Source organism: Scleropages formosus, chromosome 1, assembly GCF_900964775.1.
Source record: "Scleropages formosus chromosome 1, fSclFor1.1, whole genome shotgun sequence".
Lineage (NCBI taxonomy): Eukaryota > Metazoa > Chordata > Actinopteri > Osteoglossiformes > Osteoglossidae > Scleropages > Scleropages formosus.
In genome coordinates this window covers 49,082,535-49,093,721 of record NC_041806.1, presented here as the reverse complement: position 1 = coordinate 49,093,721, position 11,187 = coordinate 49,082,535, and positions in this window count along the sequence as shown.

The following is an 11,187-nucleotide window of genomic DNA, read 5'->3' as shown; positions in this document are numbered from 1 at the left end:
CTTGCAGAATCGACAGAATATGAACGGGAGACGTTCCTTTGCTCACCCCTTTTGGGAGGATGCCCAGTGGACACTGGGGGGGACAGTGTGATGATGCTGGGAGGATGCTGGTATGAAATTGGGAGGACACTGGGAACACATAAGGAGGACACTGGGAGAATACAGGGAGTGCACTGAGAGGACAATAGCAGCGCACTAGAAGGACACTGGGAGGACACTGGGACTGTGTTCTCCAGCCATCGCTATTCCTTTGGACAAAGATCTTGCTGTAGTTTCATGACAGTATATCAAATTTTGTCCTGCCTTTTTAAAAGTGTAGGTGGGACCCTTACAAGGGCATTTATAATATTTTAAATATTTCTTAAGTATTTATTTCTGGTTTTATGAATACTTGGATACTTTATTGATGGAGTGAGTGCTCTTTCACTCGTGCAGGTTCAACCTGTTCTCAGGCAACTGCTGCATAATAATTAGCAGAGATTTAGTGTTTGCTCCTGACAAATAATTAGCCTAAATAAATGAATTCTTGTTAAGAGGGCCTAGAGCGTGAGATGGTTCCCTCAGCAGAACTAACACCTCGCCAACAATTCATCTGCGCCAGACGAATGAGGCCAAACAGAAAGTCTCGGCACAAGCTGCTCAAGCTGCACCGCTGTCATGAAACTACAGCGAGATCTTTGTCCAAAGGAATAGCGATGGCTGGATATACAGAATTTATGACACAACACGAGGGATTTTCAACCCAGAACTATTTTCCTTTTGGGCAGTTTCCAACAACTTTTACCATATTTGTTTTTTCTTTGATTTCCTTTAAATGCTTGGAATATCGTAGAGAAAGACATGTCGTGTACCCATATTGCACACAACCGTATGCGTGGCAGGACTGGAAATGACCGAAGTAAGGAAAATGGACTGCAGGTCATCACCCCCCAAATGCCCCTCCCAGAATCCACCCCACTTCCTGTATCTCAGCCAATCAGGGGCAGGCAGGTACAGCCCACTTCCTTTATCTATAGCGTGCTGGGAAGGTGCTTCCAGCTTTGTCCTCGGTCCCCCCGTTTCTCTGGGATTCTGCAGATCGCTTCCAATTATTCTTTCTGTGCACCGCAGTGTCATGACGCCTTAGTTTCAAATTGTGTGAAAATGTGGCATTTATGCACGGTTTATCCGCTGTGGATATTCACAAGTCTCGCTATAGCAACCGTTGTGTCATAAATAAGTGTAAAAATGTGATCGGTGATGTAAGAGCAGCAGTCAGTGTTTCCCGGCATCTCTGATGTGGCCCGCGAGTGACTCACTACAGCCAACGCTTCATTATTCATACACAACGCTGTACTGTAGAGTGGGGGCTTTTAAGGGCATCTGTTGTTTCCGTGGGGCTGACAGGGTAATGATGCAACATGCCCATCTCAGAACACTCAAATTTATTAGAGATTCTTTTTAAGACTCCCACTTTCCCACCGCTTTGATGTAAAATCAGTAACGACAAAGCATTATGATATCAAAAATCATTCAAATCTTTTTAAAATAGTTTCATACAGCTGATACCATAATAAAAGATAACAACATTAAATTCTGAAAAATCATGAAAAATGTACATAGAACGCACATCCTGAAATGATTATATGATGACTTTTTCCAGCCTTTATCTATTCGAAACTGAAAGACAACAGCTGCGTAATATAAATTCCCACAGCATCTTTCGCCGCCCTGCTTTTTGCAGAAATTACTTTGATTTATTAAAGAAATGTATCTGAAGTGTCCTTTTGTTCATAAACAGCATTTGCATTTCAATGAGCGAAAATCAAACCTTTACCGGTCATCAGGAATCAAACGCGTCGACTTCAATGAGTCGTCGAAACCTGTAGTGTTCAGTGAGCTTATCTCTTATTCTCAGAAAACTGCTCTGCTTCTCCAGAGATCGCTGTGAGGGAACTATGAAAGATACATTATAAAATTGTTCTGACAGCATGTCTTAGACAAAAAAAAATCAGAAAAATTACAAAAAAGCAAGCACTTAAATTGGGAGGTGGCTGGTGACTCGAAGGCAGAAGAGCCTTGTCTGTAGATTCTGAAGCCTCCACTTTATGAGTGTGTTTTCCATAAATGCTCGCATCATCAGTTATGCCACATCCCGTATCTTGACAGTGTTATTTATTCATATATTTTGACATTATAGAATTCCTTGACGACTCACAGCATGAATGTGCTCGATGGAGTTGCTCTCAGCCACCAACTGTGGATCTTTGTTGGGATAAATAAAGACGAGATTTTACCTTAACAAACTACGTCCTCCTTCTCATCCGTCTCGGCTCCTGTGATGTTAGAATTAAAACGGTTGACTCTACAAGGTTCATTGGCCAGACAGTTCATATCAACCTTGAAGGCCAAAGAGCTTTCAAAGCAATTTGGGGATAAAGCCACTGAGATGCATAGTTCAAGGGAAGGGCACAAAAATACCTGAATGTGCTGGTGAGTGATCTACTCAATCATCGGGAAATGGAAGGTGCTTAGTTCCACCTGGATCTATGTGAAAACTGCAGACCAAGCAGCTGGAAGAATGATCTGCTGAAGGATGAGGGAACACAGTTTAATGGGCTGGACAAAATGGGACAGAAGACCCATTGGTCAACATGCTTGAGTTACCCAAAAATGTGACAAGGGACTGTAGAAAAATGAGTCCCAATCGGAGCGACTGTAGAGCATTATGCTGGATGAGAACTAAAGACAGCATCCTGGAGCCAAGAATGATGGCAGTGCCGTCATGTTTCTGGGATGCCTGTCCTCGGCAGGGGCTGGACAACTTTTTAGGAGCGAAGGAAAATGTTGTGGAGCAAAATAAAGTTGAGCACTTAAAAGGGAAACCTTTAGCAGTGGACTACAGACTTCCAGCTCGTGTTGACATGTCGGCATGACTACAACATTCAGCCAAGGTTACGCCAGTGTGGCTCAAAAATAAGGACGTTGAGTGTCCTTGAGCACACCAGTCAAGGTTTTGACTTGAATGAATGCTGGGAGTCTATCAAAGGCCTTGAATGTTGCCTCCGGAGGAGCCGGAGAGAAGCTGAGTGACTCTGCCAAGAAGAACATCCAAAAACAACAGCAGGCCAATGCATGGAGTCAAAGACAGGTTGGGCACTGAGGACAGCATTCCTCGCCCACACTGAGGCGCCTCCATCAAATACATAGTGTTTAGTTCTTTAGACGCTGCTAACATTTTCTGCTCCTTAGGTCTTCAAGTTTTGAATATATACTAAAAAAAATCACAAATATTTAAATACATATATTAATTTTGCATACAGTATTAAACAAAAAATGTGCATGTCAGTAATTCAGTAATGCCACCTCATGATGCAGTACGGTATTAAGGGACAGAATATCTTTTCACAGCACTGTATTATACAGCATTTTGTGTAATAAAATAAAACCAGGCTTCTCGTAGGCACAGCAGAAGATTCACGTTATGGTCTCTTCGTAATGGCTCTGGGCGGAAGTACAATGCGGTGAGAGGGACATTTGAGACCACGGTGATCTACTGTGCTTTCAGAAGAAGACACACCTGCTTTTTACGGGAGCTCTGGTAGAATTAGTACACGATACAAGGTGTGTTTGCGACCCACCAGAGAGCATCGCTCAGTCCCTGCTCGACGGGTAACAAGCAGGGGCCCGACTCCAGGCCTGTGCGGTTTGGCGCAGCCGAGCTCTGTCGCTCGAACCGGAGGGGGCAATGCCCGGCGCTTTGATTATGACAAACGGTCGACGCCGCCTGCAATTTCTCATCCTTCTGGGGCGTCTTTTATTGGAGCGTGCACTATGTATTCTTTATCGTGTGCACCGCACCCGAGCGGGGGACTCGTAAGACCGGCTTCATCTTTGTTTCCAGGAATGATGAATTCAAGGACCCTCGCGTGACGTTAAAAAAAGACTCTGGCTGCAGTCCCACCTTGCGAGGTGCTTTTTGCCTTGTCTGGGCTGCAGGGTGATGCCACAGACACACTTTCTTAACCTGTTCCTGTGTGGAGAATCACTCCCTGATTGCCACACCAAGGAAACAAGGAAGAGCAAAGTACCATCACCAGTACACATACTGTAAGCTGCCAGCAAAATAAATGCATAATAATTAACGGTGTCATAAAGGGGTCTCGGTGTTAAGGCAAATTGCAGTTATTAATCCTTCAATGCAAAGGAGACCTTACAATTGTTGGAGAGGGTAAACTCAGCACACATCTGTTGTCCTTTACATACCGTAAGAGATAAATTACAAAATATGATGGCTTGATGAAATATTATGACTATAATGTTGCTTTCGGCAGAAAGAGCCAATCTAATAAGGCGCGTGAAGTCAGTCGTTAGTCTGAAGGCCAGTGAAAAATATTCTGCCCTGAAAAATTGTCTTGATGGTGACCTAGTGATGGGGGTAATGGGAGAAGTAGCTCCGAGTGCAATCCTTTGTTTTAATTAGAAGAATAATACGAAAAACCAGAACCGACTGCCCTCCGATGCGGCCATTAAACTGTCCGTCTCATTATAAAGGATGAACCTCATTATGCAAAGGGTGAACCTAATAACTTATAATGCTGTGTATAAGAGAATTTTGGTATTCTTGTGAATGTCACTACACACTTGCAAAGACCAGATTGGCTTCCTCTGCACTTCCGTAGCATTTTGTGTGCGGAGAAACAAATAAGCAATATGTAGAATAGCAGCATTACATACAAAAGTAAATGGGGTTTCATGAATGCGGAATTTATGTAGCGGCTTGTAATGGATTTCATTGACACTAGACTGTAGCCTCAGCATTATGGTGAGCTTCTTGCAGCCTGGTGCTCATCCCCGTACATCACACACACCTCACATTCGCGGCCTTGTCATGGACTATTTGAGGAAGCGGGAAGAATAAATTATTGTAATCATCAACACATAGTCCACTTTGAGTGCTCATCATTATTCTTCATTATACTCTCATTTTGTGTGTGCAATCCTCCATTTGTCAGCGGCTTCTCTAGGTGCATCCGAGGACCTTTCTGGTCCCTGGTGGACGCCACTTACCCAGAGCATTTCCTCCTGAGTTCCCCAAACCTATTTCAAAGACACCTGGGAAGCATACACTACAGCAGTCATCTTAAAAATGAAAGCATGCACTGTTTTTTTTTTTTTATTATTTTTAAAGTCATTTGAGATAAAACCCACAGCTAAAAAATATCTCTCAACCACTGATTGATCATTATTCTGTGCCTTCAATTCAAATCAGAGACAATGAATAGCAATTCTCAATGTAATTCAGAATGAAACCGGTCCATTAAAGTGCAAAGAATTCCTATTAAACACACTTTCTATTCTGTACTCGGAATTCAGTTCAAACAATTCCTGCCTTTTTACATTTTTCCCATCGTCTATAAAGAAAGGCTGAATAAGTTAACATTTTATTTCATTTTTTGAAAAACATGCAGCCACTCAAATTCAGTTGTGATTTTGCTAGTAAGTAAGGAAACAACACTTCACAAATATGAAAAAAGGAAAATTTAAATACTAACTTTTAGCTTTTTTCAGACAGCCATTACTTGCACCCCATGGAGTGGGAGGTGTAGTGAGTAGAGTCGTCACCTCGCAATCTAGGGGTGGGATGGTAGCTCAGATGGTACCCAGATGTATAAAGGGGTAAATCACTGTATGTACTTCTGTCTTGGACGAAGCTAAAAAAAGGGTTAATAAGTAAGTTGTCTATTTAACCGGTTTAGGTCTCCAGAATATTTCGTTAACATTTTAAACTTTTCATGAACTTTTTAAAAAACCAAACCCATCGTTTGGGAAACTTTGGTGACTCCAGCTTGAAAGCTGAAGGACAGCATACTATTAGAAAAAAAAAAAAATCAATAAGGTAATTTAAGCTAAGTTACGGAATGCTGTGACAGTTTTTCTCTCTTCTTATGCAGTGTTTTAGAGAGATACTTTACTAAAGTACAACGGCTTTCATTGAAACTCCGTATTTAGTGCTTTGTTTAGTAGATTCGGGGTTACATATATTTAGAGCCCTGCTCGTCTGCCTTGTTCCAGACATGCAATTTTGTCGGCAGTGGCACTGTGCTGGCAGCTTGTTCTGCACAGACACTCTTGTTGCTGTATGGGAAGTCCACTGATTGTTATCCTTAATTGGTACAAGGGGCAATGTGATTACGGCTCATTGGACAAAAAGCACAAAAGGGTCTTTGTTGTCACACGTCAGCAAGATGCAGAGCGCGCTGCCTGTGGCATTTGTGGGATGCTTTCAACTGTCAAACAGTAGCACATCCCGGCAACACGATATGCCATTTTTTAACAACATGCTCTAATGCTTCGGAGTCTGATGAGCATATTACTGGGAGATCTTCTGCTTATTAATACCATCATCGTTACACTCCTACTGTCACTGTCATTGTCAGTGGTAGGATAATAGAAAAGTTCTGTACTTCATTGTATTACACCCGGTATCATAAGTGAACTCTACATTATGGAGTTCAGAATAGTCTGGAATCAATATGTGTTGAATGGTAATGAATTCAAATTTGTCATCTTCAGAGCTTCCACTCCTCAAGCAAGCAGCCATTTAGGTCCACAATAAAAAAATGAAATTTTCAATAATGATAACAGGAATTGTTAACCATAGTTCAGACTGATGGCTTTTTGGCAATAACGCAGATGTGGAACAGAATATATTTCTGTATGCAGTTTGCTAGTTTAACAATATGGAAGAAAGCGTGTAACATTGAAAAAGGACGAAAAGATTTCTGCACAGAATGGTGGATCTGCAAGTTGCCCTGATAGTGTCTGAGTATAGGTTTGAACCTAGTTCAATTTGTGTGGACGTTGCGTGTTTTCCTCATGTTCACGTGGCTATTCTCTGGCTGCCCTGATTTCCTCCAACAGTCCAAAAACATGTATTTGAGGTTAAGTGGTGACTCTGAGTTGACCTTAACATATGACTCTCTGAGTAAATGTATGGATACTACCTAGAAATGGACTGGTGTCCCATCCGGGATGCATAATTCTTATCCTCACACCCTGTGCTTCCAGATAGGCACTGGACCACCGCAACCCTGACTTGGACAAGCAGTTAACAACAGTGGGTCTCTGAATATATTTTCTACAAAGAAGATAGTAATGTTAATTATTAGTTATGTTATTGATGATTTATTATTTTAATTTATCAGGCCTTGGTTTAATTTTACTTATAATAAGAACATCAGGAAGAAGTAATGGTTCATTATAGGCTTTAAGCCACAGAAGCAGTGTGAAAGTGAGTGGTGCGTTACAAAACCCGAAAGGAATTAGTCAAAATCTATGCAACCCAAAGAATTTCACATACACATTTTTTTGCATAATTCTTCATGGTCATGTTTTAAAAAGTTGTTGCTATGTTTTTTATGCCTCAGTCTCCATGACAATGCTGTCGGCAAAATGAAATAGGCTCTTTTCCCTTACACTAGCTATCCAGCAATCCAAAGTGACTATGTTAATGCCACAATGTTGGAGCTACAGGTGTACTCACCTAACACCAAACTCCTGGTCCACATCCTCAGTACCCAGCATGCTTTTCGTCTCCTTCCACAATAAGGCATATCCCGGAACATCATTAAAAATGTGAAAAGCAATCCCCCTTCCAAATCTCTTCAGAAATACTTTGGGTGCCCGAGACAATTTGAATCAGCTGAATTATTTTTTTTGTCTCTAAACAGTTAAACTCCAGCACAATGTCAAAAACTTACAATTCAGTCAAGGAAATCTGTTTGGCTCTCCTGCCTACACTATCAAATGAATATTTGGGCGATTAATGCTATGCTGTTTCAGCTTCCCTCTGCCTATATTTTAGTCAGTGCAAAACTGTTTCTTAAGATCCTCCCTGTTTTATCACTGCTGTAGAAATGATTACAACCAAGCACAATGTGTAGGTCCTTGATTAATGATTTCTTCTGCTCAAGAGGACTACATTTATTCATTTACATTTACATTTATTCATTTAGCAGACACTTTAGTCCAAAGCGACGTACATCTCGGCAAAAGTACAATTTATGCATTACATTAAGAGAAAGAGACATAGCTGCAGACATGTGACTCATGTAAACCTAGTTTGTTACCTACCACTTGCTGCACCGAAGTTCATCATTCACCCAGGTGCATAAAACACAGGATAGACAAATCCTGATTGCCTCCAACCATTTTTTTTTTTTAAAAAAAATAATATTAAGATACACAAGCAAGCAAATACAATGCTGGAGTAGTGGCTGATAAAAGGCTTTATCTGGTGATGCTCATGAAGTTACGGTGCATGAACATTTACACCGTACATGAACTGGAGAGAGCGTCATTTAGCTGACACTTTTCTCGAAAGCGACTTACAGTGTTAACCTACCGACAATAATTTACCCAATTTATACAGTTGGGTAACTTTTACTTCATCAGTTCATGGTAAGTGGCTTCCTCAAGGGTACTATGGCAGGAACGGGATTCAGACTTGTGACGTCATAGTCCAAAGGCAGCAGCTGTAAACATTTTATTGTCTGCTGACCAGTTTACTTGTTACAAGTCAATTTCACATTAGCATAATTGTCTGCAGCTTTCACTTTTCAAGCAGGTACATTAAAGTAGATCTTATGACCGTGTTTTCTTCAGATCACCATTATACTTGACCATTTTTGTGTCTGAATGAAGGGTTCTTCATTGTAAGATATAATTTTTCCCGGACAGGGTACCATGTGACACAGCTGTTTGTCGTGTTACAACTTTAGGCTTTGGGTTTGACTCTAGTGTGAAGTGTAGATATTCTGTTCGCAGCTCATTTGGGTTTGCTCCGGGCAGTTTGGATTCCTCCCACCATCCAGTGACATGCTAGTAAGATGGGCTACACCTAGTGTGCCATCATACACATGGACATGCACTACGTGTGCCAGTATCAGGACCAAAGGTGTGCAACATCCTAACTCTCAACCCCCTAAGACTGACTCTGAATCACTCCAGTGCTAAATACATGAGAAGATACTTCTAATGGGAGATGTATCTTTCCTTGATAAAAATTAAATGTCAAAGTGAAAAGTGGCATTAAAAAAAAAGCATGACTTATTTTGTACGTGGTAAGTGCCATGTAGAGCATCAGTAAATGAAAAGAATGAAACGACATACACCGCCTCAAAGCCTTATCATGTTCTACAGCACCTTGCAAAAGGAGAAAAAATGTACAGCACAATTTCATGGTACAGTTTTTCCTCACAAAAGCCTGAATTTCAAATAAACTGCCAGAGCAAAACTGACAGTATCACATCTCATTGCAAATAAAAAAACAAAAGAGCCAGAGGGAATATATTTATCTGCGGTTGCCATAATGAAAACCCAGCCAAGCTCCCTTTTATATCACAATACTCAGGTTTTAATGCATTCAAATGACACGACTTCCTGCATCAACCATGGTGAGTTAGCAGACAGAACACGAAAAGGGAGATAAAGACAACAAACTGCACGATGACGGCCGGAGATGTACCCCAGCGCATGTTGGCTTGCCGCAGACATGCAGAAACAGGTTCTGTATCGTACCACACACTCTGAGCATCGCGAGGATATCAGCTGCGCTTTCCATTAATTCTCAGATGATAAATTTTGCATTGGTACAAAGATGTGCTCAGAGGCATTCAGACAGTGCAAGTCACATAAATCATTTCATTTGTAGTGTATGCCTTTGGAAAGTGCGAAAAACTACATCCAGCTACTATTTTTTATTTGGGATACTAGGACAAAACTGGTTAATGTTCTTGCACAGAGGCTCTACTTTTGGAAGCTTAGCACCAATGTTAAGATGTCTTGAAGTCTGAAGGCAAAAGAAAACAGTTTGACTAAATGTGACATTTAAATAATCTTTGCAATTCAACAAAAGAGGAAAATGAATTAAACTAACACTAAACAGGATGCAGTTACTAAATTTCCTCCAACAGCACTGGATAAAGTAGGAATCTCAAGTTCTCTTTTCATTAAATTTCTCCTGACGATAACATGCCTGACTGCGATCGATCAGTGAACTTAAGACGTAATAAAAATTCCTGGTTACAATCTGTAAAATGGTCCAAGGATAAGTACCCCTATGCCTAAATGACCTGATTATTCCCCACACCACAGCAACAGTGCTGTGCTCCTCTATCTCAGGCTACTTGGTGGTCCCAATCACAAGGGGTTCAAAGCTGAAAGTCTGTAAGTGCTTGATATTGCCTTGGTAAAGGTAACTGGTGTTATGGAATGAGACCCCTTTCTCCCTCAGAGCTGCTGAATCCTTCTCGGCATTCAAAAAGGGTCCTAAACCACTGTATTTCAGACCCATTTCTCTTGCAAAATCTCCTGACAGCTAAATAAGTCCAACAACATCTGATACGATCATCCATGTGTTTACTATTTGAATTTCACTTCTGTAGGCAGCGACTTGAGGGATGTGAACCAGAAACATGGTGGTATCAGACAAACAAGCTGTGCTTTGATAATTCTATCTGTGTCTAAAATTCTCCTTTGAAATGCGATTTGTTTTCTCGAAATGGTACGTAGCTTTGTAGAAAAGTGTTAAACTGATGAATGTAAACGATCATATTTCCTATATTTAGTGTCCATAATAACAACCCAAGGCCCTGTTTTAGCTCTCACACATGGAGCTCTAGTTATTACTACTCTCAAATGTGGAATCTGTCTGCACAACGCATGTTTCTACAGTTCAACACATGTGCTCTGCTATTATTTCACTGATGCTCTAAACCGGGTGGCACGGTGAGTGGTGCTGCTGTCTCATAGTGCCTGGGTTCGATCCCCGCTCAGTCTGTGTGGAGTTTGCGTGTTCTCCTTGTGTCTGCGTGGGTTTCCTGTGGGTGCTCTTGTTTCCTCCCACAGTCCAAAGACATGCTCTTCAGGTTCACCCACAGTATGTGAGTGACAGAGAGAGTGTGTGTGTGTTCTACTGATGTATGGATGAGTGACCCAGTGTAAGTAGTGTATCTAGCAGTGTAAGTCACTGCGGTGAATAAAGTGTGTGGGCTCATAACACTACATAGTATCCATTGTAAGTTGCTTTGGAGAAAAGTGTCTGCTAAATAAATAAATAAATGTAAACTGGTTTGAAAATTACATGTCAGCATCATTAATAGATGAGGCGGCTTCAAACTATACCATCATAAAAAAGTTGACTTT